At 41.1% G+C, this 18,779-nt stretch overlaps 1 protein-coding gene across 3 annotated transcripts in view; it reads left to right on the forward strand.

The window, feature by feature from the left end:
- Positions 1-18,779, forward strand: part of CLYBL (citramalyl-CoA lyase) — a 206,800-nt gene that overhangs the window by 151,685 nt on the left and 36,336 nt on the right. The window lies entirely within an intron of this gene.

Below are 18,779 nucleotides of genomic sequence, written 5' to 3' on the forward strand. Positions count from 1 at the left end.
AATGCTGACTTAAAACATATTAATAATATTATTAAATAGAAATATTAGAACTTTTTGAAATAAACATTTTTTTTTTTTGCTCTCATGACTGTCTATAAAGACCACCTTCTGAATGAACCATCATTTTCTTAAGTTCTTGGTAGAAGGAAACACCCCACTATCAGAGAAAAGGACTTCATTTCTCTATCTCCAGCTTTGTTTTGGTATTCATTTCTGTACCAGATCCACACTCTTTAGTAACCTCTCTGTTTTAGGGTATTTTAGCTTCATAGAGACAAAATCAATAAAATTCTGCTGTTTTATTGTACATTTATTAAGTAGTCAACTATCTGGTCTTTTGGCCCAAATTTGTTGGCCTGTTCTCAGAGTTCTGTCTCAGTACATCTTTTAATAACTTTTCCAACAATTTTCATTTCAAATTTATAATATGATGTTTATCAACTTACTAACTCACAATTAAGGGTGAACAGCTTACAGTGTTGGTGACAATATTGGATTTATTTATTTCCAAACAAGTGATTTTTAAATGACGGTACATTGTGTGCTTGTTTATTTTTCATAATCCAGTTTCAGTATCTAAGCAACTTAGCTTTGATGGTTGATTTCCAGTAGGAAAGCTATGAAAGCATTTACCTTGTTCTCATCTTTTTTCTTCCTGACATTTCTCTATTACCATGGTGCCAACCACTAGGATGTACAACTGGTTTCTCCTTTTCCATACCTTAAGATGATCTCTTGAAAGAACTCACCTTAGACCTGACCCCACTGTTACCTTACTTCTACTTCTCTTTCTTATTATTCAATTCAGTTCAACAAACATTTATTAAATATAGGTATGGTATGCTAGCCAGGTAGAGGAAACCAAAATATAGATAAGTCATTTCACTAGATGGCGGCAAGGACTGACGGGGCAAGTGCATAGAGAATGCGTACTTATATTGGATTTGAGTCATTCTGTTGAGTTTTATATTAAAACTGAGAAATACCCTGGAAAGGAAGTTTACTGTCAGACAGATTTTTCTAGTCCTGAAGTTATCTTCCAAGGGAGCTCAAGAACCCATCCCCTACATGGACAGGCAAGCTGGTCATTTACTACTGGTCACAATCAGAATGAGGAGTGTGCGTTTCATGATAACTTTTGGTATCTGGTAGTTACAGAGTAGGAGCAAAACACCCAATAATGGCTCCATTTGACCACCAATGGAAGCCAACAGCCAGCTTGTGGGATATGTCATATCAGAGCTCTTAAAGCAAAAAACAAAGAAAAGGAAAAAGAAAGGAAGGACGTAGGGGAGGAAGGGTGGGAAATTTTAAAATGAAAATGCATTATGTAAACATTATAAGTTAATATAAAAGTTTAACATATCTTGAAATATTGTCATATATATTTAATTAGTTTATACTTCTTTATTCTATCAGTTCTTATCATTTAAAGGGACAGAAGGATTAAGTAAACCCTAAATGTTACATTATAGCAAAATCTTTGAGCTACTGCCATAGCTGTATAATGGCCAATCCAACTCCAGGGTTCAGTATTCGGAAGCCAGCGTGACTCTTTCACTAAACTGTGTCCCTAACCTAGCTTTTATGAGAAATAAAGAAGATGTTTTAATCCTCCCCCTGCTGACTCTTTTCTCTTATTATTCTGTTGGTTCAGAACTTTGATGGTCAAAAGGTATTATTCATTGAGGCCCTAAACAAACACATCCAAAACCAAATTAATCATCTACACACACACACACCCCCGCCAAAATTCCACCTGTGGTTCCTTCTGCATCTTCTCCTTCCATTGTTAGAACACAGCCCGCCAGCTCCCAGCCGACACACAGAGACGGGAGGAGGGGAATTATCCAGGACCAGGAAGAGGATTGCCAGTCAATGCTCAGGGCTCAGAGGCTGGAAAACAGGACTTGGTAGCAGAGCCTATCTTTATATGTTACATCTCCCCAGACAGTCTTCTTGCTCCTGCTGTGTACCCTACTCTCACCATCACCCCGTCCTGCACATGCGGTTGATTATTCTCTCCTTCTGTGTTAGTGCACAGGCTCAGCTACCACCACCACAACAAAAATCCCCAAAGCTACCGTGACTCAAACTGAATGAAGTTTACTTCTCTCTCACCTAGCAGTTCAGAGGCAGGTGGGTGGTCCAAGCAGGGAAGCAGCCCTCCTCCTTGAGGTCATCCAGAGACCCATCTTGCTTCTGCCTTGTTGCTCTGACACCCTGATATGCATGGCTGAGACTGACTTCATACCATGTTTGAGTTCCAGCCTGTGAGATGGAAGAAAAGAGAGTGGAGGGCAAGTGGCTTCCTTTTAAGAGATTCTGCGTTGCGCACAAAGTTATGTTCCATTCACATCTTAACTGCAAGTACAGCTGGGAAATGCAGGCTTTTAAAGGGAGAACATGTGCTCTGCTAAAAGTCAAAGGAAAAGGGGAGGATGAATGCTGGGGCCATTAGCAGTCTCTGCCACACCCCTGTGCAACCACCATGTGATGCCTGCCCTTGAAGGCTTCTGGCAAATGTTAAGAGGCTGCTGGGTTCCTCTCCCCAGGTAGGCTTTTCTTCACCTGTGCCTTGAGGGCTGCTTGCCAGCAGGCAAGGCATTTGCATGTGCCTTTAGGGGGAGGGTACTCAACCATGACTGTCCATCAGAATCACCAGAGGAGCCTTGAAAAATACCTAAGCCCCACCCAAACCAATCAAGGAAGTCAAATACCAAGAAGAGCAGAGAAATGCAATGCTAAATACTTTGAAAGGTTCATCATATAGCTTCTTAACTATAAATGAAAAATGGATCTTAAAAACTACAAACTTTGGTTTATTTACTGATTTGCCCTCCTCCAAACCAACTAGTTTTAAGTTCTCAAAATCCCAGTGTTTTTATATCCATTAATGCTTCTTTTACGCAGTTTAAAGATTGGTAGGCATTATCTGTTCTTTGATTATGGATAAATAATTATGTATTAGTGTACTTATAAAGCTAAATAATATGTTTCAGCTAACTTTTAAAAACCTTATTACATCTAAAATGACAAATTTTGAAAGCTTTTATATTTAAAACAAAAGAACACTCAAAACATTATCTATTTTGCACTCTTCTACCTTTAAAATATTAGGCCAGCAGAATGTTATTATTTCTACCCAAAAAGGAAGTAATAAATGCACATATTTCTACTATTGTAAGGAAGGGGTTCTCTTGAGACAACTGACCATAGCAGGCTATACAGAGAAGACAGAATGTCAAAGCCAGAAAGAAATTCAGGGCTCATCTTGCAGGTTTAGAAACCGAGGCCCCCAGACACCTCAAATTTTTATCTTGGGAATGCTGCCATTTGTGGCATATTTTCCCTGGCAGAGACAAGTGAGTTGCAAAATAATAATAAAAATAATAATCCTTAATACACGTGTTGCTTATCCTAGGAAGAAAGCTAAGCTTTTATGAAATCCAGTAATCTTCCACATTACTGTGTTATTAAACATTTAGCATTCTTAAAACCTTTTTGAAAAACTGGTATCAAGAATGACTGGATTTAAGAAGGCTGCAATGGAAGCCATGTTGTTAAGCACACTGAGTGGCTGAAGAGTTAGTCTAACATTATAATCAGCCAAAACTTTTTATCAGCCTTCTTATGAGTCTCCTGTGTGGCCAGCCAGTTGGAACATAATGCTGTCACAGGCTGGGCATAACACCCAGATGAAAAACAGTGGGAGGGCGTGTCATCCCCAAATCTGGGCATGTCCAGAGGGGGGCAACTCAGAAGTGAGAGGATGTTGAATCTGCATCATGCGCTTCCAGAGAGACAATTATTAGACCTAGGAGTGTTTGAAGACACAAGACTCAGGAAACATAATAACCATCCTCAGGTATCTGAAGAGCTGCCCAGTGGCCATGTTCACACAGAAGCAGAATAATAACCAACCAAGAGGATAGAAGGGGGTCCTGCCTAGACATAGCTTCCTGGGGATATCTTTAAAGACCCCTCCCAACTCTTAGACTGAGTCTCTGTGTTTCTTACTCCAGGACCTGTAACTGATCATGTTCACAAAATATAAGAAAGAATCCACCAGACCTAAGGATGGGGCACTGCTTCTTGCTGCAGGACCCTCACAGATGTGGAAGAAACGATGCTTCATGTGTGCATGCATGTGTGGCAGGGGCAGGAAGCCGGGGAGACTAGATCCCCCATCTGACTCTCAAGTTAATCATACCAGTTTTAGTTCCCAGGTAGGACAGCTACTCTGTGCCCCATACTATGCTAGGAACTCTGAGGGCTTCAAATCACGATCTGACCCCAACGAGCTTATCTCATCTGTCTGGTTATGGAGACAAGACTAACATACCTAAGATGATCAGAGAAACCAGGAGATATTCTGGCACTTTTCCTTACAGTCATCATTCCTTCATTCTCCTCCCTAACCCTTGCTCTCCCTTCTTAAAAAAAAAAAAAAAGAAGAAGAAGAAATTAACTCACTGTATATAATTCACTACCTTACTCACAACTACCTCCATTCTAAAAGTTGACATATGCATACAACCCGAAAAAAGATTAGAAAATTTTTGTTCTTTACTGCCTTCTTAGACAGCACCAAAAGTAGTGCTTGTTGCCAAAACATATTCCATGTGGCTTGAGAAACAACTTACGTGCAGTCCAAATTTAAATCTTTAAAATCATCCTCAGTCCTAAACCACAGCAGCACCAGATGGACAAAGGAAGAAAGGGAACGTGGTCATGTTTTTGTACCAACAGTATCAATCCTTTCAGATTGCAGTGAGTCATTTGCCATCTGCAACCTATGGCCTTCCATTCCTGCCAAGGCACTGATTCAAGATTCCAGGTTTGGGGCTTCTAAATTGAAACAAAACATTCAGCAGGTTACTATTTGTGGTTTTTTTTATCAAGTAACGGTGAGCACAGTAGACTTACCTGCCCCCCTGCAGAATCCAGCAAACTGAAGCCCGTGGCGCCCATTGAGAGTAGACTTCAGATATCTCGAGATCTGATTTCATATAAATGAAAGGTCTACAATTCAGTGGACAAGCTAGTTCCCCTTGTCTGTGAGTGTATTGGCTTCTTTGAGGACCGTCCTCAGTGCAAGGAGACGAGTCCCCTGTGTCTTCCTTTCGTTTGGGCACTAGGGACATGAGAGGCATGAGATACCATCCCCGTCCTCTCGTGGCTGCAGTCCTGGAGTGCGGCGCCGGGTTACTGAAAACAGCTGAAGTTAGTATGAGCTCAGAACCAACCCCAAGTAGGTGGGCACCAGGATATGGGATTTAAATTTGTACAGCCCTTTTAAAAACAGCAGTTTATTTTAGTGTATGTGTTTGAATGAGCATGTATTTTTTTAATCTAACATTTATTAACCACTTATGTTGTACCGTTTTTAATTCTCACTAATTCCTGAGTCAGGCACTTTTATTGTCCCCATTTTTCAGAGACTGTCCAGTCTCTTAGCCAATCGTTAGCCCAGTTGGGACTGAAACCTTGACTTGCTGGATTCAAAACCGGTTTAGAAGGAGGCTCTGAGAGTTGGAACTTCACAGTCATTCTTTTGGTGCCTAAATGAGCATGTGATCTGACTTTGCATTTGCACTTCTAGGATTTATCCTGAGGGACTATCCAGACAAGTGCTGTAAGCTGCATGTTTGGGGATATTTATTACAGCTTTGTGTATAATCTTTTAGGTATCAGGGCAAATGTCACATCCTCAGAGAAGCTGCTTTGCCACCTCATCTCAAGCATCTTCCCCTCATTACTAAGTTCTGTTCCCTTACTAGATCTTTTCACAGCCTGCATTTATTTATTGGTTTACTTGCTTATTAGTTGTTTTCCTGACAGGAGCATAAGTTCTGTGTAGGCAGGGAGTTGTTATCTCCATCACCTAAAGTAGTACCTGGCACGTGACGAGTATTCAGTAAATATCTGTTGAATAAAATTAATTAATAGCAAAAAAAAAAAATCAGGGAAAATTTACATCTTAATCATTAGAGAATTGATTAGATAAACTATGACATGTCCATGCAATAGAATACTCTGCATTCATAGCAAATGGTTATGTAGATTATCCCCTACATAAAATGTTTCCTGCCTATTGTATGAAAAGGACAGATGGTATGAGGCACATGTCTATGATCCCCTTATCAGCCAGGGTTCCGGGTAGCCATCCACAGAATCTCCTCTACTGAGTGTAAGCAGAAAATGAATAGTTCATTGTAGGCTATTGGGTAAATCATAGACTCTATAAGATACAAAGAGGAGTTCTGCAGACAGCGCGCAAGACTGGGAGCCTGACATGTAAGTTCTTCCTCGTCTTGACTGCTGACTAGCTGTGGGATAAGTTCAGTCTTATAACCCCCATGTTCTTCAGGCAAACGTGGATAATACCGGCCCTGTCTACACCTCAGCACTGCTGTGAGGACAAATGAGACATAAGCCCTTTGAACTGTGTGTACATGTACGTCATCGCTTTCGGGTGATTTTGAATGTCTGCGCACACAGACTTCATTCCAAAGCTGTATCGCTCAGCATTCAGACACCACTGGTCCTCTCTATTAACTAACTCTACATACTAAGCATTAAATTGCCCTGTGGTAGTGGTCTGGACAAAAAGGCTGCTAATTCCAGCAGTTGTGTTTGCTAAGCTTGTCCTAAAATCATGTTCATGTGACCTCAGCCACTCTCCCTGTAGGGCGATCTGTACGTCTGCTTTGGGCCCGTCCTTTTGACTAAGCTTGCCGTCTGTGGGGAGCTTGCTGTTCTCACCCCCGGGACTACACTGTGCTGGCCACCAAGCTTGGCTTCTTCCCTCTGGGCCTTCCTCCGCCACCTTCATCATTGCTGTGAAGGCTGATACCTACAGCATCAGCGTGCAAAGTCAGTGTCCACCAGGGCTTCATGCCTGGTTCAGCAACTGACGAGGTATAGATCAAAGACTGGATTCAGTGAGTTTCTTAATTTCCTTGTAATTCTATTTTTTGTATATTCTGTTCACATATGAAAAAAAAAAAGCTTTGGTTTTCATTGCCTACCTGTTGTTAGAGGAAAAGAGCAGTGTGATATGACAGGGGATTTTAACAAGGTACAGATACCACGAAGAAGAACCTCAGCGTTCCTGAAACCAGGTGTTTGTTGCAAGATAGGGTGATTTTCCATTTCTTCTCTGTCCAGAAGCCTTTCCTGGCAGAACTTCTAGCCCATGAGACTTTTCATCTTCCTCTCGCACAAAGACTGTGATTTGCTTCTGACGCATGGGTTAGAGAAGCCGCTGAGCGTCCACACAGTCTGTTATGTTAAATCACACCTGGTGTCTGCACAGAGAAGGCTCTGGCAAGCATCCTCGCCACTGGGACTGAGGCCTCTGACTCTGGCGCCAAAACATGACAGTGTTGCGGGGAGCCTTCCGAGAGCCTGGCTCACCGGCACGGCAAATTAACCTGCTTGTTCTCATGTTAAATGCTTTATGAAAATTTACTGGGCACAAAAAGAGAGAAGAAAACCCAAGTGGTTCCACAGTGAGCCTGCCTGGCACGGGCGAAGGAACGAAGCCGTGGAAAAAGTCTGTGTGAAGAGCTGGCAAGAGGAAAAGGTGTAAAACGCAATGAAGACCGAGTGTGGTGCCTGCCATTGCATTGTTTTATTAGCATTTTCTCGAGGAAAACATTTAATTACAGAAGGTCTGTGTCCGTAGCTAGAGAAGAGGACTCTGGGCTCTGCCACTGTCTCCCAGGACCTGTTTTCAGAGGAATTGTGGCCTATGCTGTGGCAGTCAGCAGAGAAGAGCCTCCAGGTGGCCGGGTCCTTGAGAAGGGCCCTTCTCTGTACCTAAACCTTAGTTCTCAAAGCGCAGAATCTGCCTTTTTAAAAATAGAATGTTCTGATGGCCATCATTATCCTCCACTCTTCCATTTTACACATTATATTTTTCTTTTCTCTTCCTTGTTGATTTTACACTAAAAATGGATAAGGAATAAGGTGGGAAAGTTCTACCCTTTAAAATACCTGTACATTTGCCACCTAAAAGAAATGGGGTCTTCTTTTAATTACCGCTTTCTTTGGGAAATAATTAGGAAGCAAGACAAACAAGGCATGAAAAATAAATTATCAGCTCCTATAAAATGAGGCTATGAATGTATATTTGAGCGACAAATCAAAATACACAAAAGTGGAACCAACTGGTAATGTTGTGTGGGGAGTTTTAAAATTCCTTTGAGTTTGAAAGCCTCACCTACCTTAAAAAAGCATTTTGTGCGAAAAAATGATCCAGTTTAGTGTCCCATAAGGACTACTTTTTTATGTTCTATTTGTGCCATCACAGAGCTTATTCAGTGACCTGATTTCTTCATTCATGGCTGCTGGGAAGACTAATTAACATTAAGGAATAGAAAGAATCCTGTTTGGGATGCTCTCTGCCATGGGTAAAAGCTTCCTGCCCAGAGTAGAAGTCAAGGCCTTGAGCCTTCCGCTAGCTCAGGTCCCTGTCAGCTTGGTTTGCTTAATTGCAGGGCTGTTTGTGCCTTATCATTAGACATGTATACTCTGTCTGTAAGCTTTTATAACCTCCTACTTACGGAGACAAGATTCTTTGTGTCAGCACCTTAACGAAGTGTTGTTGAAGCACTTGGCACACAGACAGGAATTTCCCAGCAGCACCGTGGGCGCAGCCCAACTCCTTCATAACCTACCTTAGCGCAGCCTCGGAGAGAAGCAGTCCGACTTGCCTCCAAAATTTGGTGATGGGCAGGGAAACAAACGTTTTCCTCCATAGAAGCAAAGAAGCTTTGGCTTTTTAAAAAAAAAAAAATAACTGGTTCTTGATACAATAAGGGGACCATTTGAATCCATTTCTGGCAGTATATCTCACCACTGGTGTGAGAGGTAATGGAAGTAAATCATCAGCCAAAATATGTTGAGAGCTTCCCAGTAAAACGTCTCAAGCCAGGACAGGTGACACGGCTGATACCTGATGGATATCTGGAACCATGGCAAGGCTGCCTCATTACATTATGAACCAGTCACTCCTGATTTACTGTTAAAGAAGCATGAAAGGCCCATGGCCCTGCCTGCGTGGGTGAATCCATGATGCCTGTGGCACATGGCAGCGTTTTTATCCTTATAATGAAGAAAGGTAAGTGCAGAGTTCTTTGATGACACAGTTCCCTTTTGCTTGTTTACTTTTATTCTCCCACGCAGACTGCAACCCAGCAGGAGGGCTTTTAAACCAAAACAGTTAATTACTCCTCGAACCCGGAGAAGTCGCCAGACACAAATAGAGCAAGCCAAGGGGGAGAGGGCAGCTCTGCTTGGGGCTGTGCTTTGCACCAGGTGGGAAGGGAGCCACCTTCACCCTGTCAGAGGGCCGGGACGCAGGGACCTAGGTGGGCCGGCCGTCCCACTCTGCGTGGACTTTCTGTTTCGCTTCCAGGGTACGGTGCTATGAATCCCACGGGTCTGAAACTTGCGTACAAACACCCGCTCCAAAGACAACAAGAGTAACTCTGAGACTGGAGGCCCTCTTGCAATAAAAGCTTGTGCTCCAGGGATGGGGAAGTTGCCCGTGGCCAGGACGGGCCCAAGCAGGGACCTTCTCCACTTAGTGCTTGAGGGGCTGTGGGGTGGACCTTCCCCCTTTCCAGGCCTGAGCACCAGGCAGCTTCCGCTGTGGAAGCTACTTCCTCATCTGAACTGTGATTCTTGTCCCACATCCCCCATCACCCTGTCCTTTCCCAAAGGAACAGGGCCTCAGCCCTCGTATTCCTAAACCATGGGCTCATCCCTGCTTGCTTGGGAATCTCCTGTCTTTCTTTCCATCTCCTCATGCTGGCACCTTCCCTCCCTAATCTCATATGATCATCTGCCTTTTTATTCACTCACTGTTACTGCCCCTGCCCTTTACCGGCTCTCTGCTGGGTGCTCCCCCCTCCTCAGTGCACCTATTGAAACCCTCACCTCTTCTGCCTCCCGTCTCAGCCTGAGGTGCTCCCTCTGCTGCCTCTGAGTCCCATGACCCTATTGTCTGTTCCACTGCCTGGACCTGTTATTTCACTTCTCATTCTGTGGGCCTTTCAGTGCCACAACTAGATGATACTTTCCTCTGTTGATGCATGTATCAGTACAGAGTGATTTATGTATCTTTCCCTACCCCCCATACCTGTCCCTGGCACTGAGCTCAGTGGATAGCATGTGATTGATCTCTCTCCTTCTCATTAAAAAATTTTAATTACACCAGACCAGGGACATCAGGCAGAATGTAAGAATAGTATTCAGGAAATTTTCTTTTCACAATCACAAACACTTTTTTTTTTAAAGGACAAATCCTATCAGGTATCTAAATGTTTTCAAGTACCTGGTGGTTTGGCCTCAAGTACATAGAACAGCTAATGAGTGATGACATTGTTCAGTTTTCCTCTGGATCCTCCCCATTATGTAGACATGGCTAATGGCCCCCTCAGAAGAGAGCATGCCAGAGCACCCCGTTCCTCACTCAGATTGTCTCACTTGGAGCAAATTTCATGCCAGTGCCTCTGGCACCCTGCTAGAAAACAGAAATAACTTTGCCCTTCTGAGGCTGAGAACAAGCAATGAGTGAGAACAAAGGAAATAATGAGTAGGAAGAGCCATGAACTTGCAGACTCCAGAGGTCCAGTCAAATCTGAGCCTGGTGGTGGCTATTGGCATTGAGAAAGGCTACACAAGCTTTAGTAAGCAAATACTTTGCCTTTTAAAGAGTTGTGTGCAAAGTGTACCTCAAAGCCCCACTATGAAGTCATAAAATTAACAAGAAATGTAAAAACCACATGTAGCTATGCCCACACAGGAAATCTTCTCAGGACTAGCTCCACGTTTTCCTGTAGGTTTGGGTTTGAGGTCCCTCAGAGGCTCATGGGGAAGTCTTGCAAGGTCCTAAAAACAAACAAACAAAACCATACACAAGGCCTGTCACATACAGTTGAGGAAAATTCAGCAGTAGCAGGTGGGGAAACAGGTGAAAGAGGAAGGTGGTAGATGGGACTGTGGCAAAAGGAGAGCCCAACACCAGCCACTCCCCAGCAGGGGCTAGGGCAGAGCCGCGTGAAGAGGCTGATGGCAGTAAGCCCATTCTTTTCTCTTGACTTTTTCTTCCCAGGGAATTTTCATTGTATTTTGTTGAGAGATGAAGACTGAAACCACAAAATAAAAATATCACAAGCCTCCTGACTTCACACCGTATACAAATGTGTAGACCCAAAATATATCAAGGACCTAAATGTTAGAGTTAAAACTATTAGAAGAACTTAATAGTAGAACTATTAGAAGAAGACATGGGTGTAAATCTTCGTGCCCTTGGATTAGGCAGGGATCTCAAAATGATAACAAAAGCACAAACTATAAAAGAAAAAAAATAGATAAATTTGACTTCAGCAAAATTATAGCTTTTGTGTATCATAGAAAGTGAAATGACATCAAGAAAGTGAAATGACAAACTGCAGAATAGAAGATACTTGTGAATCATATCTGATAAGGATTTAATATGTAGAATATATAAAGAACACTCATAATCCAACAACAAAAAGACAAACAGCCCATTTTCTTTCCAATGGGCAGAGGACTAAAATAGACATTTCTCCAAAGACAGTACAGATGGTCCCTGACTTACAGTGGTTCAACTTTATAATGGTACAAAAGCAATACACATTCAGTAGAAACTGTACTTTGAATTTTGGGGGGTTTTTTTCTATTGAAGTGTAATCAACTTACAATTTGTTAGTTTCTGGTATATAGCATAGTAATTCAGTTATACACACACACATATGTATATATATATAAATTCCTTTTCATTATAGGCTGTTACAAGATATTAAATATAATTTCCTGTGCTATACAGTAGAACCTTATTGTTTATCTATTTAAATATAGTAGTTAGTATCTGTAAATCCTGAACTCCCAATTTATCCTTTCTTATCACCCCATAACCATAAATTTGTTTTCTATGTCTGTGAGGCTCTCTATTTTGTAAATAAGTTCATTTGTGTCCTTTTTTTTTAGATTCCACATATAAGTGATATCATATGGTATTTTTCTTTCTCTTTCTGGCTTACTTCACTTAGTACGATGATCTCTAGGTCCATCCATGTTGCTGCAAATGGCAGTATTTTTATTCTTTTTTATGGCTGAGTAGTATTCTGTTGTATAAATATACCACAACTTTTTTATCCAGTCATCTGTTGATGTACATTTAGGTTGCTTTTATGTCTTGGCTATTGTAAATACTGCTGCTGTGAACACTGGGGTGCATGTATCTTTTTGAATTATAATTTCCTTGAGATATATGCCCAGGAGTGGGATTGCTGCATACTTTGAATTTTGATTTTTCCCTGGTCTAGTGGTATGTGGTCCCATCCTCTCTCATGATGCTGGGCAGTGAAGCGAGCCATAGTTCCCAGTCAGCAACATGATCACAAGGGTCAACAGTTGATTCAGTTGCAAACTCTCTCTGCTCATTCACTGACTGAAAGTTTTTCACTTGCAGTACAATACTTAGCAAATTACATGATATATTCATGTTTAGATGATTTTGCCCAATTATAAGCTAATTTAAGTGTTCAGAGCACATTTAAAGTAGGTTAGACTGAGTTATGATGTTCAGTAGGTTAGGTGTATTCAATGCATTCTCAACTTACAATATTTTTCAGCTTATGATGCATTTATCAGGACGTGACTTCATCATAAGTCTAGGAGAAATGCAAAGCAAAATCCCAATGACATACCATATCACACCCACTGGGATGGCTACTGTCAAAAACAAATAAACGAAGGAAAAAGTAATGTGTTGGCAAGGGTGTGGAGAAATTTGAAACTCTGATACATTGCTGATGGGACTGTAAAATGGTGCAACCATTGTGGAAAACAGTTTGGCAGATCCTCAAAAAGCTGAACATAGAGTTACTATATGCCCAGCAATTCTTTCTCCTGGGTATATACCTCCCAAAATTGAAAACAGAAACTCAAAGAGCTGTTTGTACGCCAGTGTGCCCACCCATGCACATCCTGAACCTTCTTAGTCCTTTGAATGAAAGTTGATTTGGCATTTTAATAAACCTGTATTTTAAAGGATCTTTCATGATTAACACATCAGAAACTTGCTCTACCGAGTCTACGGTTTCAGAGCAAACAGAGTGCCTGGGGTATAATCATTTGTTGAGTGAAATCAATAAATGAATTTTCTTTCTCTTTGTTTATTGTAATCAAATACATATAACAGAAAATTCACTGTCTTAACCATTTTAAGTGTATCACTAAGTGGTTATTAAATACATTCACACTGTTGTCCAACCATTATCTATTCCCATAACTCTTTTCATTTTGTAAAACTGAAGTCCTGTACCCATTAAACAATAACTCCCACCCTCCTCCCCCCAGCCCCTGGCCACCACCACTTCACTTTCTATCTCTATGATTTTGACTGCTCTTAAGCACCTCGTATAAGTGGAATCAAACAGTAGTTGTCTTTTTGTGACTGGCTTATTTCACTTAGCATATGTCTTCAGAGTTTATCCATGTTGAAGCATGTGTCAGAATTTCCTTTTTAAAGTTGAATAATATTCCATTGTACGTATTTAACACATCTTGTTTATCCATTCTTCTGTCAGTGGACACTTGGATTGCTTCCAGGTTTTAGCTATTGTGAAAAGTGCTGCTGTAAACATGGGTGTACAAATAATCTCTTCAAGACCTGCTTTTGCTGCTTTTGGGTACATACCCGGAAGTGAAATTGCAGTATCACATGCTAATTCTATTTTTAATTTTTTGAGAAACCACCATACTATTTTCTTTAGCACCTATACCTTTTTTGTGCGTGTTTTTTTTGTTTGTTTTTTTTTTTTTGATGGTAGCCATCCTAATGGGTGTGAAGTGGTATCTCATTAAGGTTTTAATTTGCATTTCCCTAGTGATCAGTAATATTGAGCATCTTTTCTTGTGCTTATTGGCCATTTGTACATCTTCTTTGGAAAAATGTCTGTTCAAGTCCTTTGCCCATTTTTGAATTGTGTTGTTTGTTTTGTTGTTGTTGAGGTTTAGGAGTTCTGTATATATTCAGAATATATGTTCCTTTGTCAGATATATGATTTGCAAATATTCTCTCCCATCGTGTGGGTTGCCTTCTTACTCTCCTGATAGTGCTTTTTGATGTACAACATTTAAAATTTTTCATGAAATCAAATTTATTTATTTTTGTTATTGTTGTTACCTGTGCTTTTGGTATTATCAGTGAATGAAATTTTAAACCAGTTAACTCATGGTATGTTCAATATTGCTATAGATTTTCTTTTTTCAAAAATAGGCAAACCTAAATCTTTTTTAATGTGGGAAAAACAATGGGATACAAAACTTAACACTATCACCTTACCTAAAGAAACACTATCAGATTGTAATAATCAGTGAGAATTTGTCTTCTTTTCTAATGCAGTCACTACAACAGTCTCTGTGATTAGAATACATTTTTATACATTTGTAAGAAAAATATAATAATATACTAGTGATAACATGTTTATGACACAGGCACTTCTGTTTTTTAATAGACATGTATAAAGAGAAGTTATATGAAAAAGGAGATCCTTAAATGGAACAATTCATCAGAATTTTTTATCTTAAACCAAACGATCCCAAAAGTTTCACAAAACACTTTTCGTATAGGTGCTCATATCAAAGACTTCTGCCCCAGATTTGATCCACTCCATGCCTATGACATTTTACATAAAATGATGACATAATTACATAAAATGGAAGGGGAATGAGATGGACAGACTCAGAAATGACAGAATTCACTAGTGGTTTTGAATATGTAGCATGGCGATTTGCCTTTTGTAGGATGAAACTATTAACTGCTCACTTTCAAAAATCACAGAAGTTATGCATCTCCCTGGAGCCTAGAAAGTCTTTCGTATTTCTTAATTACCAAGTCTCTTTTCGGCCGCATGGCTCTCTCACTGCTCCTGTTGCATCCAGGGTCGTCTTTGCAATTTCCTCTGAAAACAACTGTATATTAACATACAAAGTTTGGGGGGCGGGGGTGGAGGAAGAGAAAGGTGTTAATTCAGATGTTATGAAACTGTAATAATGCTATTATTTAAGGCACTTATTTGGGTATGTTTATACTTTGTAGTTTCATAAATAAGCCCAAGGGGCTTCTCCTGGTTGTCACAATCCTCCTTGAATCTCGTGTCCTGTCTGTCTCTTCCTATCCGACAGTAGAATTGATGCTGCTCTAATCCCTGGAAGTTTGGAACTAATGAACTGACTGCTGAGCTGCCGCCACGGAGCTTGGTCCCAAACTATACTGTACTTCACACTCGATTTATTCTCCAGATGGCGAGACTGTGCCGCCCCGCCGCGAGGGACCACCTCTTCCAGTGGAGTGTAAAAGCGGACGGATGTTGTTTTCTTTGCAGATTTGATCATTCTGAGCTAGAAACTTGTGAGGATGATTAGTTATTAGCTTTAATGGGTGCCAATTGAACCAACTGCACGCGTATTTTCTCCTTTAATTTCGGAGTCTGCAGGTCTTGGTGATGGTTGATTTATCCGCTTTCTTACGTCAGCAGAGCGTGTCTCTTCCCCAGGTGATAAGAACCCCATCTCTGAAATCATAGCACGCCTTGGTTCCTGGCCCAGACAGAGTCACATAATACGGTGGCTTATGTATAAGGACAAGTTTATTAGCCATTGGTCCACTGCACTGAGCCGCCCATGGCACGAAATATCGATTGAATGTGGGAACTTTAGTAACACCACCTTTTAAACCAGGGCCTGGGAAGATTCCAATCCATGCCAACTTTCTTTGTGACCTCTGCAAAACCCGCCTCTGGAATCAAACATTAGAACACACGATGGTATTTAGTCTCCGCAAAAAATCTAATGTAACTGTCGCTGAAGCTCCTTGATTTCATTGTTCCCTCTTTCAGGTTGTCAGATCTTAGGAGGACAAGTTCATTCTGTACTGAGAAATGCTTACCAAGGCCATCCTGTCGTGTTAATGCGTCTAGAATGCAGTTTCTCTAAACCTCATTTTAAACAACCCATTTTGTGACCAGAATGTAAGAGACCCCCCACGAAAAAAAGAGTCGTTTTTCAGTGGCCTCTTTTTGCTTTCATTTCCTTTTCCTTCTTTCTCCAGGGATTACTTACCTCCCAATAATCTCAGCAGATCACCTGGGTAGCCCTTCTGAGAAGGTGGTGTCTGCCAGGCTGAGTCTCACTAATCCCCCTAATGAGATGGAAATTGGAGGAATGGTCAGGGCCAAACAGCAGCCAGAGAAAAAGAGATTGAAAGAGTGAAGGGAGTGAGGTGATGGAGATGAGAGCGATGTAAGAGAGACGGTAGCAAGAAATAAGGTACGTGTGAGAGAGAACAGCATGAACAGAATTTCTTTCTTTTCACAACTGGTGGACTGTGGCTCTCTCTCGCTGAACACTCAGAACTAAACTTAATTGTTCTTAGAAACTGCCTTCCTCTCACCCAACAGATGGTATGGGTGTGTGTGCTAGCACAGTAACATATTTCACCATTAAAATATCAAAAAGAAAAAAAAATCAACATTCTTGTTGGTTGGTGTAAATTCAGTGAAGTTGTTGGATATTTGGGGAGACACAGCAGAGGGATGCACACTTGGTTTATGTAAATTGCCACAAGCAACAGCCTGTTAGTAAGAGTGTTGTATGGCAATATACTTCCAAAGCCGTCATCTTTTTTTGGAAAGGTACAGAATGATGAAGTGGAAAGAGCTTGGTTTTAATTCTGAGCCAGAAAGAGGAAAAAAAAGTCTAATAAAATGCTGAGTATTCACTGCTCATTATTATAACATTAAAAGTACTAATCAGATTATGCCTGAAGTTGGAATGGGGTCCTTCATTTGCAGCCAATTTCACAAGGGCTAAATTTTACTAAGTAAACCAGAATGTGCTGAAACCATGGTAATCTGACTTCAGATAAAAATCACAAACAGGTTTAGAAAATGAGCTTTGAACAAACAGTCCCCTCCAAATCCAAGTGAAACAGCAAAACAGCTTAGAAGTCAGATTTTGTTTGACACCAACATTAACAGTTTAGGAAGTTGATGTTGCCAGGGATCCTGTGTCCTTGAGCGCGCATGCAGATTAAACTGCAGGATGGAAATGATGGTTCAAATAACTCAAGTTTTAAAATGTACTTCAGCCTAAACGATCTAGTTAGTTCCCTTCCGTTTTCCATTCACTTTGTCCCAATAGACCCTTTACAAGCCCGACCTGCTCTTGAAAGCAACCCTGGAAGTCACAATGTTTCCAAGCTGGACCATCCCGAGTTTGTGGCTGTGCTTCACTACACGGAGCATAGCGCATCCTAGGCTCTCTGAGGCCGTGGATCTAAATTTACGTAGGAAGCATCCTTGGAATCATGCTATTGAGCTGGCTTCTGCTCTTCACCTTCAGGATTTTCCTATTTAGTGATCATAGCAAGAGGGCATGATAGAGCAAGTGGATGCGTTTCATCGCTGTGGAACGGCCCACAGCACGGTGTAGGACCAAGCCACTGGCTGCTGCATCTTCCCTCCATTGAGCTAGTGTGTGCTCTCTCTTGCCGTTGTCTAAGCCTGGCCTAATTATTGGCAGTCAGAACTCAGTGAGTTAGGATTCCGCAGAGCTGTCTTAAACTGCTCCTACACCGGTACTCTGCTTCCATCTGACCTGACAGCTCTAAGCTGGTTTCCTCACACCGTCTAACTCAGACCACATTTGGAGGCCTTCCCTGCTTCCACCCGGTCATAGACCTATATCCGTCTGGTTTAAATCTACTGTCCTGGCTCGTCTCCTTGATTGGACTTAGTCTCAATATTGGCTTAAATGATTCTTTTTCCTCTCTGCTTTGGTTTGCTATTTTTCTAGGTAAGTGTTGCTGTTCAAATGGCTGTACATTGTTAGGACTTTTTTTTTTCCAAACCACTTCATCAGCAGTGAGAAGCTTTAAAGTTTTATTAGTATCATAAAAACCCTTCCCAAATGAAACTACTTTTGATAAGTGTTCATTCTGACAATGAGAATTTGTTGAGGGCTATTGGCAAGTTGGAGGAGTTTGTTTTTGAAACTGAAATTGGCAGGAAGTAATGACCCCAAGTGCTTTCTTTCTCCCAATTCCAGCCCCCCTGCCCCCCTCAGTGCACTCCCCTCTCCCCACCCCCTGCCCTACCTTCATCCCCAGCTCAGAGCCAATAAATTACATGTTTGGTTTCATACAGTTTCTCTGGGGATAATTCAAATACTAAAGCAGACTTTCAGCGTTTCAGCTTTTCTTAACTGTGGACCAAAGACTGTCAAATCAAAGAAAAAAATGTATTTGTCTACCACTTCATGAAGGGATTTCTTGGTGGTATTATTGCCTTCCATCTGAATAAGTTAGAGCTTTGTTGTAGTGTGGAGTGTCATTTCCTGTGAGCGCATTCTTAATTGAATGTCAAGATTCAACTCAGTTGCAAAAAGAATTTTTTAAGTGAATAAAAAAGCAAGAAGCATGTGGAAAGAGAAAAACAAATCCTTATATTTTTTCCCTAATGTGAATATGCTACAGTCAAGACCACCATTATCCGTATGTTATCTGGTTTCCTGTATTTATTAAATGAGAAAATAAAGGTAAAGCACTTGGCACCATGTCTGGTGCTTAGTAAATGCTCAGTAAATGCCACCTATTCATTATTTTACGCTTTCAATTAGGAAGTAATGCTAATGACCGAGATTCACCAACATGCATTATAGTGGTGTTCATCTCA

This window comes from Vicugna pacos, chromosome 14 (assembly GCF_048564905.1).
Source record: "Vicugna pacos chromosome 14, VicPac4, whole genome shotgun sequence".
Taxonomy (NCBI): Eukaryota; Metazoa; Chordata; class Mammalia; order Artiodactyla; family Camelidae; genus Vicugna; species Vicugna pacos.